The 13,206-nt window shown below is 35.6% G+C and overlaps 1 protein-coding gene and 1 long non-coding RNA gene across 5 annotated transcripts in view; both read left to right on the top strand.

The window, feature by feature from the left end:
* The first annotated feature begins 7,641 nt into the window (after window positions 1-7,641).
* LOC113464783 (uncharacterized) lies at window positions 7,642-10,125 on the top strand. Of its 3 annotated transcripts, XR_003389643.1 has the most exons (4): window positions 7,646-8,014; window positions 8,569-8,744; window positions 8,884-9,376; window positions 9,457-10,125. It is a non-coding gene; the product is annotated as an uncharacterized LOC113464783 (long non-coding RNA). The 3 variants fall into 3 exon arrangements; XR_003389644.1 differs by having other exon boundaries at window positions 7,642-8,014; window positions 8,521-8,744; window positions 8,884-10,125; XR_003389642.1 differs by having other exon boundaries at window positions 7,653-8,014; window positions 8,884-10,125.
* A 1,209-nt stretch (window positions 10,126-11,334) lies between these two features.
* Window positions 11,335-13,206, top strand: part of LOC108628600 (aquaporin AQPAn.G) — an 8,776-nt gene continuing 6,904 nt past the window's right edge. Inside the window, exon 1 of one of the 2 annotated variants that reach the window (XM_018030638.2) lies at window positions 11,335-11,532. The gene's annotated coding sequence lies outside the window, so the exon portion shown is untranslated. The remainder of the gene's footprint in view (window positions 11,533-13,206) is intronic. The other variant, XM_018030637.2, reaches the window with a different exon arrangement.

Consider the following 13,206-nt stretch of genomic DNA (forward strand, 5'->3'; position numbering starts at 1 on the left):
AGAAAGGTTTCGGCCTGGTTAAAACGACGACGATACAAACCGTATAACGTATCGAGCGCTGCATCCACGATCATCGCAGTAAAAAATTTGCATTACAAACGTTCATATGGCATTCATTAACATTGTACGAATGATAATAATAAGTAAATTGTACTTCGCGCACATTTCATCTTTTTAATAAATATAACATGTTGAGAAAACAGAAATGGAAAAAGGTCAATTCCATTCTCTGTTTCTGAATTCACTTTCTAAACTACAGACCTTCAGAATTCATTTCGCCAAGAAAAGGAAGAGGCAGTAATAAAAACATTCTTAGTTTTAAAAATAAACGGGATAATAGAAGATCTAAAACCGACTCGACGTGATAGAATTTTTTACTCGGAGGAACTCGGCTCCAGCGTAAACACATTATTTTCTTCCTATTATCTATTTTTACTAGCGCTCATTATTATTGTTCGGATCGCATTCCGCACGCATCTCTCGGTGTGCATTTCAATTCTTATTCGGTATGCGATTCCGACTTGGTGCATACAAAAGAAGCTCATCGTTTAGAATATTTCAATAGTAATTTTTCACGCTCATTAGAGGGAGACACGTAATATTTGCTGTTTCGATTATTCATCTTGTTTGTCTGGCGCTTTTTAGTTTTTACCACGCGTACTTTCTACGTTTGTTAATTTACAAAGCTGCTTCTTTATTCATGCAGTCGGCTATAAGCATTGCATTCTGTACTGTGTTTTAGTAATTACATAGCAAACGAACAATTTTTACAAGATCACGTTTGTAGATGTTATTCTCAAGATTCTCCTGGACGAGGATGATAATCTTTAACTATGTAACAACGAGAATTTTTATTATCTGTTAACTGGCCGTACAAATTCGCTTATCGATTAACAGGCATACGCTAATTCGCGGAAATTACCCTGAACTTTTTAAACCATTCGCGAGGTGATCAGTATAAATGAAAGCGTTGACTGAGACACGGCGTTAAGTCGAGTTAAATGCGATTACAGTGTATTTAGTTGAATAAATGCATGAGGGGCGTTGATACATGCTGCTCAATTATTCTTTGTATAATTTTCTTAATTAAAAATAATTACAGTGGCGGTATAATACAAGTTTCTGTTTCATGAAGAATAGCAGACATGTTTAAAGAAAATCTTATTTCGTTAATAAATTCACTTCATTTGTGTAATAATAAATTCTAAATCGTATCCTCGAAAACGTACATATTATCGAACGATAGGAGACTGACATGCTTTGGTACGAGAATAATAATATGTGACATTTAAATGTAGATACCGAATTAAATGTTCATGGACTATTTGCTCAGTTGTTTCATATGACTTTGTAAACGTTATTTTCCTATTTCATTCACTATTACAAATACATAAAATTTGCAATCTAATGATAATATATTTCTAAGTAAAGAGGATTCCGAGCTCGTCTCTATGTATTTGTTTAGTACACGTGACACGTAGGTACTCGGTGAGCAAGCGAGCCTGAGAAATTCGCACGATCGAGCTCGCGTGCAATCAAAGTCAAGGTGAAATCTGGAAATTTCCAAACACCGCGCCGCGGCTGAATCACAGTTCGCTCTGTACCAGATCTCCGTTTGTTGCGCGCCGAGGAGATCGAGTGAGATCAAGAACGCATGACTTTCTATGACACCGCACCGACGGATCGTTTTAGCAAAAGCCAGTCTTGTTTTTCAGACGAGAGACATTATTCTTCAATCAATAATGGCTAGACGAATGATCCGATGTTTACGACTTTAAATGGATAGAAGAATGCAATTTTCAAGATCGATTTTAAAGGAATAAAGTATTACATCTTGAGAGAAGAGATGATGAATGGAATTCAGTTGTAAAATGATCGATGGATCTTTCAAATCTATACTATTTGAGCGTTTAATAGTATTCTCTTAATGTCTTTTTAACACCATGATTTACGCTTGCCTAATGAATTTATGATGTATCATAATTTTATGCGCGAACGCGTTACATGAAAATGGTTTATTTCAGTATTGATTTGAATAAAACGAAATGGAGTTAATTCTGGGCGCATAGCGGGCGATTTTGTAGATTAATAGGAAGCGATAAATTAACTCGAAACAGTAATAGTGTCGTAGATAATTTTAATTCATACTTCAGATGGTAACCATCAGATAATAATTAGATGATTATCGATATAAATTAGCATTCGTTATAAACAATAATGAGTCGCGATCTACCGAGAATTCTTTTAGTCAATGGAAAATTAACCACTTCTCCGTCGATAAAACGCTAATCTTAAATGATTAATGATTCCTTATAATTTTATCCTTCCTCTCTTTCATCCATTTTACATCATAATTTATGAATTAAATATCTTGAACTTCAATAAATGTCTTCCTTTTTTTGAATTTCTTTCTTAACGTTTTCCTACAAAATTTCAACCTGTTCCTATGATCTTCAGCAATATAATAGAGATTTGAATACCTATTTAATTTGATAATGATATTTTAATCATCCCTTGCTATAGTTTCAATATAAACAAGTGGAGAACTTTTTCCTATCGTTTTCCGAGGAACGTAAAAGCTATTTTCAAGGTAAGTACATAATCATTTTGCTGGAAGGAAGGATGAGTTCACGCTGGCAATGAGTACGGATAACGTGATTCCTCGCAGGGATATCGTAGAACAATTGCATATCAAACTAACAAATAGTGAATCACGGAGTCTCTCGCCACAAATAAGTTTACGCTGACGTATGAGCCTGGCTGTACGATTTGTAAACGGACGTTTCTCGTACGTGCACGGTACATTTCCACGCCTTTATTTTATGTGAAAACGTCACGCGTCGGTATGCTAATACCGTTAGATTTATATACCTTCGTAGGGATTGTGCCACGTAACAGTTACGTTGTTTATAATTATTTACTTCCAAATTTTAACGAGATCTAAAATAACAGACTTGATGTGCGGTATATTTAACTGCAAGGTCAAATGTAAAAGAGAATTTAGCTATGGGAAACTTGGCAATAACAACAAGATCGTTATTGAATCTTACATTTTTGATTCATCTGAACAAAACCACCACTTTTTCGATTATGTCACTCATTACGTGACTCGCTGTTTATGTATGTTTGCAACAACTTTCCATAACGAGATACGTACGCAAATTATGAAACAACCTGACACAATATGAAATAAGCGTGACGCAAGGCGCGATAGAAAAGAGTATGACTCGGAAAGGAAAGAAAAAAAAATTGTAAATGTTGAATTCTATGACCCGATAGAAACGGATTGATATCTGACTTACGATTGTATCTATCCTGAATCTCTTCGTCATCTTTCGCGTTCGCCGATGCATGACGTGACCTCTCGGCTTCAGTGAGTCCTTCCGGAAATACGGTGGAGACATTCATAATACCAGTCGATTTGTGAAACTGCAAATGACAAACACGCAATGGCAAAGTGTAGTCCTGTGTCTAAAAGACCGACTCACTCGAATCAGTATGTTTTTCTAAATCAAGTCACTAAATAAAAAATACCACAGTAAAGTGAAGAAAATAAAAAAAGCAGATCTCTTTTAGAATTTCAATTATATACTGAATTTTAGACACCTTCATTTTTAAACATCATTCGACGTGATTCTATGATTTAATATTAGATTATAGATCGAGTAGAATTTTCTAAACATAATTTGCTATCAAATCTTTATTACAAATATAAAATTTATGTGTCGCTGGATTCACATATGAACTTTTGATGTATATCGACCAGGATAAATACTTAAAGAGTAAACGTAATTTACATTCATGGTTGAAATAAATTGTATGTCGATACGCGGACGATCAATACAAAATTGCAAACCCGTCAGGTATGAAACGCTCCGTGTTACTGCTGGATCTCTTCTTTGTCCGATCATGATTCCGGATTGCATTAGCGACATCGCTAATTTGATGTTTAAATTCGTTCAATTAGCATCTCGGCTGTCAGCTAGTCGTGAATGTCATCAATGATTTCTTGATGCTAATGTGATTTTCGCCTAAGAACAGCGTTTGACAATGAATATCAATTGTAGTCATAAAAAATGTATCAAGCGAGGAAGACGAGCAAGGAGCTAAGATATCCAGCATTGTTATAAAATTCTCCTCCTCAGATGTCCAAATATTTTTATAAAGAAATATAATTAAATGCTTCAACTAAATATGTTCAAGTTGCTTGTAATTCGTTGCTTATATTCAATTGTTACCATCATTAAATCTGTGAACTTTCCAAAGTACTTAACAGTCTTTTTCTTCATTAGGCATTTTCTTTGCAACCTGAATCTGTCAGTATTATGCTCTCCCGTTTTATATTCTCCAGCAGTCGCCATTCGATAAAATCACTACTATTCTTATCAACGTATCATTATCATCTCATGCATGCGTTACACTTCCAAGAGAAAACTAAACCGGATGAATAAAACGATATGTCTGCGCCTTTCACAAACAATATAGTCTCTAATACAAGGCTAGTATTCTTCCATCGTTTTATACCTATTAAGTTAATCGTTTCCGTCACTTTTTATACCGTGATATAAACATTAAGTTAAATTATCTGTGAATAACCAAATTTAATTATCCTTTTCCTTTTCATTTAATATTAGATTATAGATCGAGTAGAATTTTCTAAACATAATTTGCTATCAAATCTTTATTACAAATATAAAATTTATGTGTCGCTGGATTCACATATGAACTTTTGATGTATATCGACCAGGATAAATACTTAAAGAGTAAACGTAATTTACATTCATGGTTGAAATAAATTGTATGTCGATACGCGGACGATCAATACAAAATTGCAAACCCGTCAGGTATGAAACGCTCCGTGTTACTGCTGGATCTCTTCTTTGTCCGATCATGATTCCGGATTGCATTAGCGACATCGCTAATTTGATGTTTAAATTCGTTCAATTAGCATCTCGGCTGTCAGCTAGTCGTGAATGTCATCAATGATTTCTTGATGCTAATGTGATTTTCGCCTAAGAACAGCGTTTGACAATGAATATCAATTGTAGTCATAAAAAATGTATCAAGCGAGGAAGACGAGCAAGGAGCTAAGATATCCAGCATTGTTATAAAATTCTCCTCCTCAGATGTCCAAATATTTTTATAAAGAAATATAATTAAATGCTTCAACTAAATATGTTCAAGTTGCTTGTAATTCGTTGCTTATATTCAATTGTTACCATCATTAAATCTGTGAACTTTCCAAAGTACTTAACAGTCTTTTTCTTCATTAGGCATTTTCTTTGCAACCTGAATCTGTCAGTATTATGCTCTCCCGTTTTATATTCTCCAGCAGTCGCCATTCGATAAAATCACTACTATTCTTATCAACGTATCATTATCATCTCATGCATGCGTTACACTTCCAAGAGAAAACTAAACCGGATGAATAAAACGATATGTCTGCGCCTTTCACAAACAATATAGTCTCTAATACAAGGCTAGTATTCTTCCATCGTTTTATACCTATTAAGTTAATCGTTTCCGTCACTTTTTATACCGTGATATAAACATTAAGTTAAATCATCTGTGAATAACCAAATTTAATTATCCTTTTCCTTTTCCATTTAATTTGATTTTTTATAGAAAAATATTTACTTTTCTCTCCAATTCAAGGAGTTAATTTTTTCACAGAATTAGATCTTTCAGTTTTCGTATCATAAGATGATGCGAATCGTAGAACGGTACTCACAGAATTATGCGCCCAGTGCTTGGCCGTCGGCTGTATGGCCAAAAACTCGTGCCAAAGATGCAGATAGGAGGGTTTGTTGGCTACTGGACGTCGCATCCCCTAGCCGACTCGCGGCACGGGGCCGATTCTTTTCACCCTTGTCCACACTTAGGCCACGACCAGTCATAAACCCCACGTCGCCACTGCGCACTTTCGACGTCGACGAGCACGTGCCGCGCGGTTGGCGCCAAGAACAAGGAACCGGCAACGCGTCGTAGTGTAACAACAACAGCGAAATTTTACGCTAACTGAGGCTACCTATCCGAGATGTTAGTCTATCGAGAAATATGGGTAGCGTGACCGTGCGAGCGTACGAAGATCTCGTGCACACGATGCCCTTGACAGCCAACCCCCTGTTCGCAATTGCATGACGTAGAGATGGTCACTGAGCATAAATACGTTCACGTGATCAATCTCATTTTTCTATGATAATTCCATACTTTCCGCTAAATTGTTACTTGCTCTTGACACTCCTATCCTGTGCGTCGCGTGTGCCTTTTTTTCTATCCGTTTCTAAGGAATACTTGGATACATGTATTGCATCTCACGGCTATGAAACTAACTTTTACCAGTCCTCTTATACTGGGAACGAGGGTGATTAGATAATTGACGAAACAAGTGCTCGTATAGAACTATACCACTGATATAAAATATATACTGCTTATAAAAAATTCATGAAAACTCAGATGTAAATCATATTAAACTAGAATCAATATCTGTAAATATGTATTATAGTTTATAAATGTAGGAGAAATTGAAATTGTTTATAAGTAGTTATGTACAATTGCGAAATAAATCACAATGCATAATATTGATCGATGTTTTTGTTCAAAACATGCTGTATGATCACAAATAATTACTTCCATTTCTTTTTTACACGCGACTTAACACGCTTACTGTAAATTGCTGTACTTTTTAACAAAAAGTCTCACGACGTAATTGGTTCTAACTTGGACGGCGAGATATCAAGGACGGTGATAACAGTTCCGTACGAAGGTCGCCGGGCAGTCTTCGACCGCGACTTCCGGTCATCGCCTGCAACGTCTGACGTCTACAGCTCTCCTGCTGATGGCCGAGATCTTATAGGCGATACCATTTGCAAGTGGGTCGCAGTTGCATCGGTCTCCTTTACTTTAGCTACCTACTGCAAAAACTGGTCATCGCCCCTGATTAGGATTTACTTTTATTCAATGTAAAATAGTCGTTTAAACAATTTTATATTAAATGTTCTATTATTTTTATATAAAATCTTCATTTTTATATTAGAATGTTGCTCCAAATAACAGTTTACGGTATAAAATTTATTATCTATTCAAAATCGTTCCTTCTATTTATTGAACGAAATAATACAAGAATTAATCATAAGAATATTGATCGATGTTTTTGTTCAAAACATGCTGTATGATCACAAATAATTACTTCCATTTCTTTTTTACACGCGACTTAACACGCTTACTGTAAATTGCTGTACTTTTTAACAAAAAGTCTCACGACGTAATTGGTTCTAACTTGGACGGCGAGATATCAAGGACGGTGATAACAGTTCCGTACGAAGGTCGCCGGGCAGTCTTCGACCGCGACTTCCGGTCATCGCCTGCAACGTCTGACGTCTACAGCTCTCCTGCTGATGGCCGAGATCTTATAGGCGATACCATTTGCAAGTGGGTCGCAGTTGCATCGGTCTCCTTTACTTTAGCTACCTACTGCAAAAACTGGTCATCGCCCCTGATTAGGATTTACTTTTATTCAATGTAAAATAGTCGTTTAAACAATTTTATATTAAATGTTCTATTATTTTTATATAAAATCTTCATTTTTATATTAGAATGTTGCTCCAAATAACAGTTTACGGTATAAAATTTATTATCTATTCAAAATCGTTCCTTCTATTTATTGAACGAAATAATACAAGAATTAATCATAAGAAGTCTTTTACGTTCGACATAAATCAATCCTCGCACCTTTCGCTGGCTACCTGCACGTACGTATAGCGGGCACGTTAACCGATATTACCAGTGATGGTAAGCTCGCGTGCAGATAAGACCGCGACAATTAGCATACGTGAGGTCAGTCGATGGTTTCAATGAGAAAGAGGAGCGATAGAACACCTGCAGTTGCAGTATCTTCTATTCGTTCTTATAACCTGCAACGAACGTTAGGACGTGCCCAAATACTAAAATTGCGAATACTCTTACACAATATTTCTTTATCTCGACGACTAACAATTAAACGGGATATTTTGAGGTAACAATGTTATTTTCGGTCGCATTTCGAATATTCTTTTATGCAACTGTTATCTGTTTATTAAATTTATTCTAGCGTGGAAAATAAAAATATGAAGTAGACGTTAATATAAATTTTCCCGTCTTTCTGCATGTCACCAGTCTTTTACCGTAATATCAGATGCACATGCTTGATAACGATTACATAATTATTGCAATTTCACTGCACACGCTTTACTGTTTACGTGATTATCATATCTTCCATGAATATTTATAGATAAAACGTGGTACACGAATTGATTAATGATAACGACTCTCTCGGAATCAATTTCTAATGATAATTATTTTCATATTATATTTTCTAGAATTTCTAATGACAATTATAATTCGCTTTAATATTTAAGTTTACTTGCACTTTGTTATTGATAAGTAACGCTCGTTACTTAGTCAGCGTTTGATAACATCGACGTAACATTTGCTTAGTTAAATCCGAGACATTTTATGATTCCGTTCCATTTTTGTACACAGAAAAGAAATCTCGAGCTGTTGAAGATTAATGAACTCGTGTTTTTAAAGGAGGGCTTTGTCAAGGACGACACGAAAGTGCATACGCGGGCTCTAAATCGAGAACCAAAAGAGATTAGGGTGTGTCTTAAGGCGAGGCGACTGGTTTTCATTACGTTTAAGATTTCTGTGTTTGACGCACGACAGCTACGAATTCGGATTCAATTTATCGAAATCTAATTAAAATGGTAGTACACACAGCGCATTCCTCTTCCTTCTAATAAATGCGATTCCTGATTTATTTTTGCAAATTGTTTATTTAACATGAGTTTTAGTAAATCTATAATAAAAAAAATGGAAGGTCTGATGAAGTTTGTAATATTGCAGAGCAACCAGCGATCCAGTTGATTCGAACTAGCTTCGGTTCATCGACATCGAGGAACAGTTAGATTTCAGTGAAAGAAAAAACAAGACTCGAGGGGGAAGATAATTGCCAGTAATAACCCTATGCACGAGCTATGAGAACGATTGTGAACGGGTTAAACGTGTAACGCGAAGAAATGTGTACATTCTTATCTCGTGGATACTTGTATCTGCTACTGCAGAAAAACAATGAGACGATGAAGCAGTTGACAGTAGCGAACCGCGAAAGGATGGCTAATGACGATGATGATCCTGTTATATTATTTCTAAGAACGTATTAACGTGCTCTCCCCACGTACTCTTGTCTTGTCTTGCGTGTACTCCGTGAAATGACAGACGTGCATTTTATGAGTTCACTCGAACTTCTAAGGGCTTTTAATTTCCCTGTCTAACAACATTATAAACATTGTTTGAAATTGTAAAATAATATTATAACAGCCTAATTTGGTATAAAGTGGTAAATATAATTATTGTAAATTAAACGTATAGACACATAAAATTAAACTGACGAATAAAATTGTATTGTTCCTTTTATAGCGAACCACTCAAGTTTAATTAACATAACGCGGCAAGTTAATCTCGTTAAAGAAGCTGATATATGAACACGAATTAAATCATTCTCGAGTAGAGAATCAGCGGAGGCGTGCGCCAGCGTTGCGTTTAGAAATGCAAATTGACCGTTCGATCAATTTGTAACATTAAACGATTCATCCTGTGCGATTGCTTTTTATATCCCATTGTGATCAAGTGCGAAAGCATTCTCTCGTTAAATTGCATCATTCATGAAAATGTTATACCGTAATTCAATTGATCATTCAATAATGAACAAATAATTTATAATATCACAAATCTGCAGATGAACTCGTAAGATGCATGTAACGGAAATTCACTTTTTAACCTCATTATAAATAAACTTAAAAGGACAGTCAATTTCCGACGTTTATTAATGGTTTCTAATGTAACGATTGTCACCGTTACGGGTCGGATGGCTTCTATGGAAACCGTTAAATCTACATATCGGTGCCACGTCCGAGCGAACGTTCAGCAAGAACGATGAACGAATAAGGGGTGTACGCTGCGACCTGTCAATCTTATTACAGTAACACTATATCCGACGGTCGCATGCAAATCGGGAACGGACACCTTTTAATTTGAATACGGTTTATTATCCGGAAGGTCATTAGCTTCTACAAATATTAAATAAGAACCAACCAAATTTTTCTATATTTCAAAAATAAAATTATAATTGATCTCACGTTTCTTATTTTATTATAAGATTTGAATAAAAGTAAGAAAAAAATTATGTAGTACGTAGTCATCTACTGATGTTCGTTAATATGACATCAAAGGATCAAATCGAAGTCGAGGTTGGATCAGGAGTTCAATGAAATATGTCACAAACGTCAATTAAGAACACTAATTGCGTACTTCGCAGACTTAAGTAATGGTCTCGATAATTCGTAGGTACTTGTTGGATATCGTAAAACTAGAGTTCATTTCTATGTTCGAAGTTATTCGGTTTTTGTTAATTATTTAGCGAAGGAGTAGATTATGAAATAGCATTTTCTGCAACGCAAATATATAACTGGTAACGTTCTGCATCGGCTGACTCTGCGCGGAAGTGTCCATTGACGACTTATGTTTCCGTTTTGTAGTTGGAATATAATAATTATCTCGTTCATTCTCCGATTATCGACGTTAATAAACGATAAAACGGACTTCTCTTGAAATGTAGAAAATAAACTTATTGTTACGTTATGCGGAAAAAATTATCGAAAAGAATTTCAAGAGCGTCGACTTTCGCACAATAGGAAGATGTGGACAACAAATAAAAATAGGACATCGTGTAAACGTACGTTCACTAACATTATAAACGGTTCTTTTCGAGTGTTCAGTGGTTCCGGGTATTGTAAAAAGTAGCTTTCTTCGTTAAAACGTGAAGGTTGTCGGTTTTATTCTCGTTAAGTTCAATTATCGCAGTGTCGGTGATAGTCAGAGCAATGTGCATTACAAATAAAGTAAACCAATGAAAGATAGCCGCACCTCCTGCCATAAATTAGTATCTCTATAAACAAACTCCTGAACGTCTCGAGTTCTACAAATTCGCAATCGTTTTATTGAATTTTATTCGATTAATTTCTATTTCAAGTGCAGTTTTCTTTATCTAGATGATCTGTGAACTATTTCATATAGCATTCAAATTAATTAAGTTTTTAAGTTCGGGAGATAAGTTGAGTTATTTCAACAAATTGAAACAACGTGGAAAAAAGTGTTTTTGATGGAATTGATGATTAATATTTACGATGTATTCCATTGTGGATTGCGCGGCCGTACAGCTTAGACAACCGCGTTACCTGGAGATCGGCGTATGCTTTAACCGTGATATCCCTACCCTCGTAGCGCATCTAGTCAGAGTACGAGAACAGACGCAGTTACATACCTCTACGTGAGACCAGTTGGTTTCTATGCCTCGGGAGCCTCGACAGTTGTCGTTCAGCAACTCTTGCGCTCGCGTTCGCTTCTCCACGGAGCTGCCACCCCGTCACAGGGTTCACCTGAAAAATCAGAACTAACACAGAAGAAATAGCTGACTCGAGTTAAGATATCTTCAAGGTGAGTTTTTTCATTTATCAGACCAATCTGAATATTTTCAGTTGTTCTTATGTTAAACTACTTATTGTTATTTCATGTAATAATTATTACATAATTATACATTATATGTATATATATAATAATAATATAATATATAATAATTATAATTATATACATTAATTATGGAAAGTAATTATCTAAGAATTACATATTTTTCAAATTACGTTTGTATTTTGAGTTGTCATATTTCTCTAAGTTTTTAATTACATCTGTAATATTTTTTTAATTTACAACTACAAAATTTTGCAATTTATTTATTCGACTACAAGTGACATTTCCCAATGCATATTTACACGATATTTTTTTGTATATAACTTGCGAAGTATTGGAAGAATCGATATATTTTATTTTAATAGTATGTATGATCATGCACAACAAAATATTTTAAAACTAAAATATTGTAAAATTAAAGCTAAGTTTCGTTGGCTACCAACCAGTATATCTAAGAATAGTTTATCGAATGACAGACAGGTTAACAAAACATGTTATTTTACAAGCGCCTCCCAAAAATTGCGAAACGTACAATTTACGATAATGGAAAGAACCTCTGTTGGTTAAACGGAAAAAATGGAATAAGTGCGTTACTAGTCAGACCGGGAGTGGTAGTCACTGCCGGTTCGGAAGTTGAACGGTATCGTGTGTTGGTAGAAAAAAAGCAAGGTAAAAGGTGGAAAAGTAGAATAGGTCAAAAGGTATTGAGAAATAGATGCTAGACGTGATCATAGCTGTACTTTTATACTGAAGGTAAACAGAATTTTTGAACCGGAGATTATAAAACGAAAGTATCGTGGCCACATAATTTATTCAGAATAAAATCCGATACAGAAAATTTAGTCTCCAGGCTGATTTTCAAGTTTTCATAATTTCACGAAGTATATCGCGCGATGCCTGTTTGCTGGATCTATATGGGGTGATTCGATAGACACTTAATCCGCGTAAACCTATGTTAAAGAAAGGAGGGTAAGAGAGAAAGAGATGATGGGAGATAAGGGGAGATATCGTGCACCTGTACTACCGCCATATAGGGATATCCGCGTTCATGGCCACACAGTTCAGCGACGATAAATCGTCGAAGACATTCGTCGGAGTGATTTACGCGAAATCGACCGGTTTCCGCAGGCCGTGCCATTGATCGAAGGATCAGAAGGTAACACAAAAATGAACAAGCGCACGGAACGCGGAATTTCAGATGCGTGCTACTGCTACTCCCAACGTAATTACCATTACTAGGCAAAAGGGAACTAATGAGTTCCTGTTACATATCTTCTAGTCTCGTCTCTCGCGGTACTATAGATCTAGTTAAATGATATCCAGGAAAGGATCGCGAGGCGATATTCTCAAATAACGCGTTTGTGCGCGATGTTAATAGAAGGGAAAAATACAGCGTGAGCGGGTAATTTAATGAGGTCGTATGGAATCTAAGGTAAATGATTCTGTTTGCCGTAGTGAATTCCGAGAACCCGTAACAGGAAAACTGCATGGTTGATAGCTTCGTGAAAGCAGCTGGAAGGACGTGCAGTGAATCATAATTGTTAAAAAATGGATCATGAAAAATTAGTGTTAAAGATTTCAGTAACATTCAATTTCGTGTAAAAATATATATATATATAGCAATAATTAAAAGTGAATGTAGTC

The sequence above is a fragment of the Ceratina calcarata genome, unplaced genomic scaffold (assembly GCF_001652005.2).
Source record: "Ceratina calcarata isolate Rehan_Ccalc_2016 unplaced genomic scaffold, ASM165200v1 scaffold53, whole genome shotgun sequence".
NCBI classification, from domain to species: domain Eukaryota; kingdom Metazoa; phylum Arthropoda; class Insecta; order Hymenoptera; family Apidae; genus Ceratina; species Ceratina calcarata.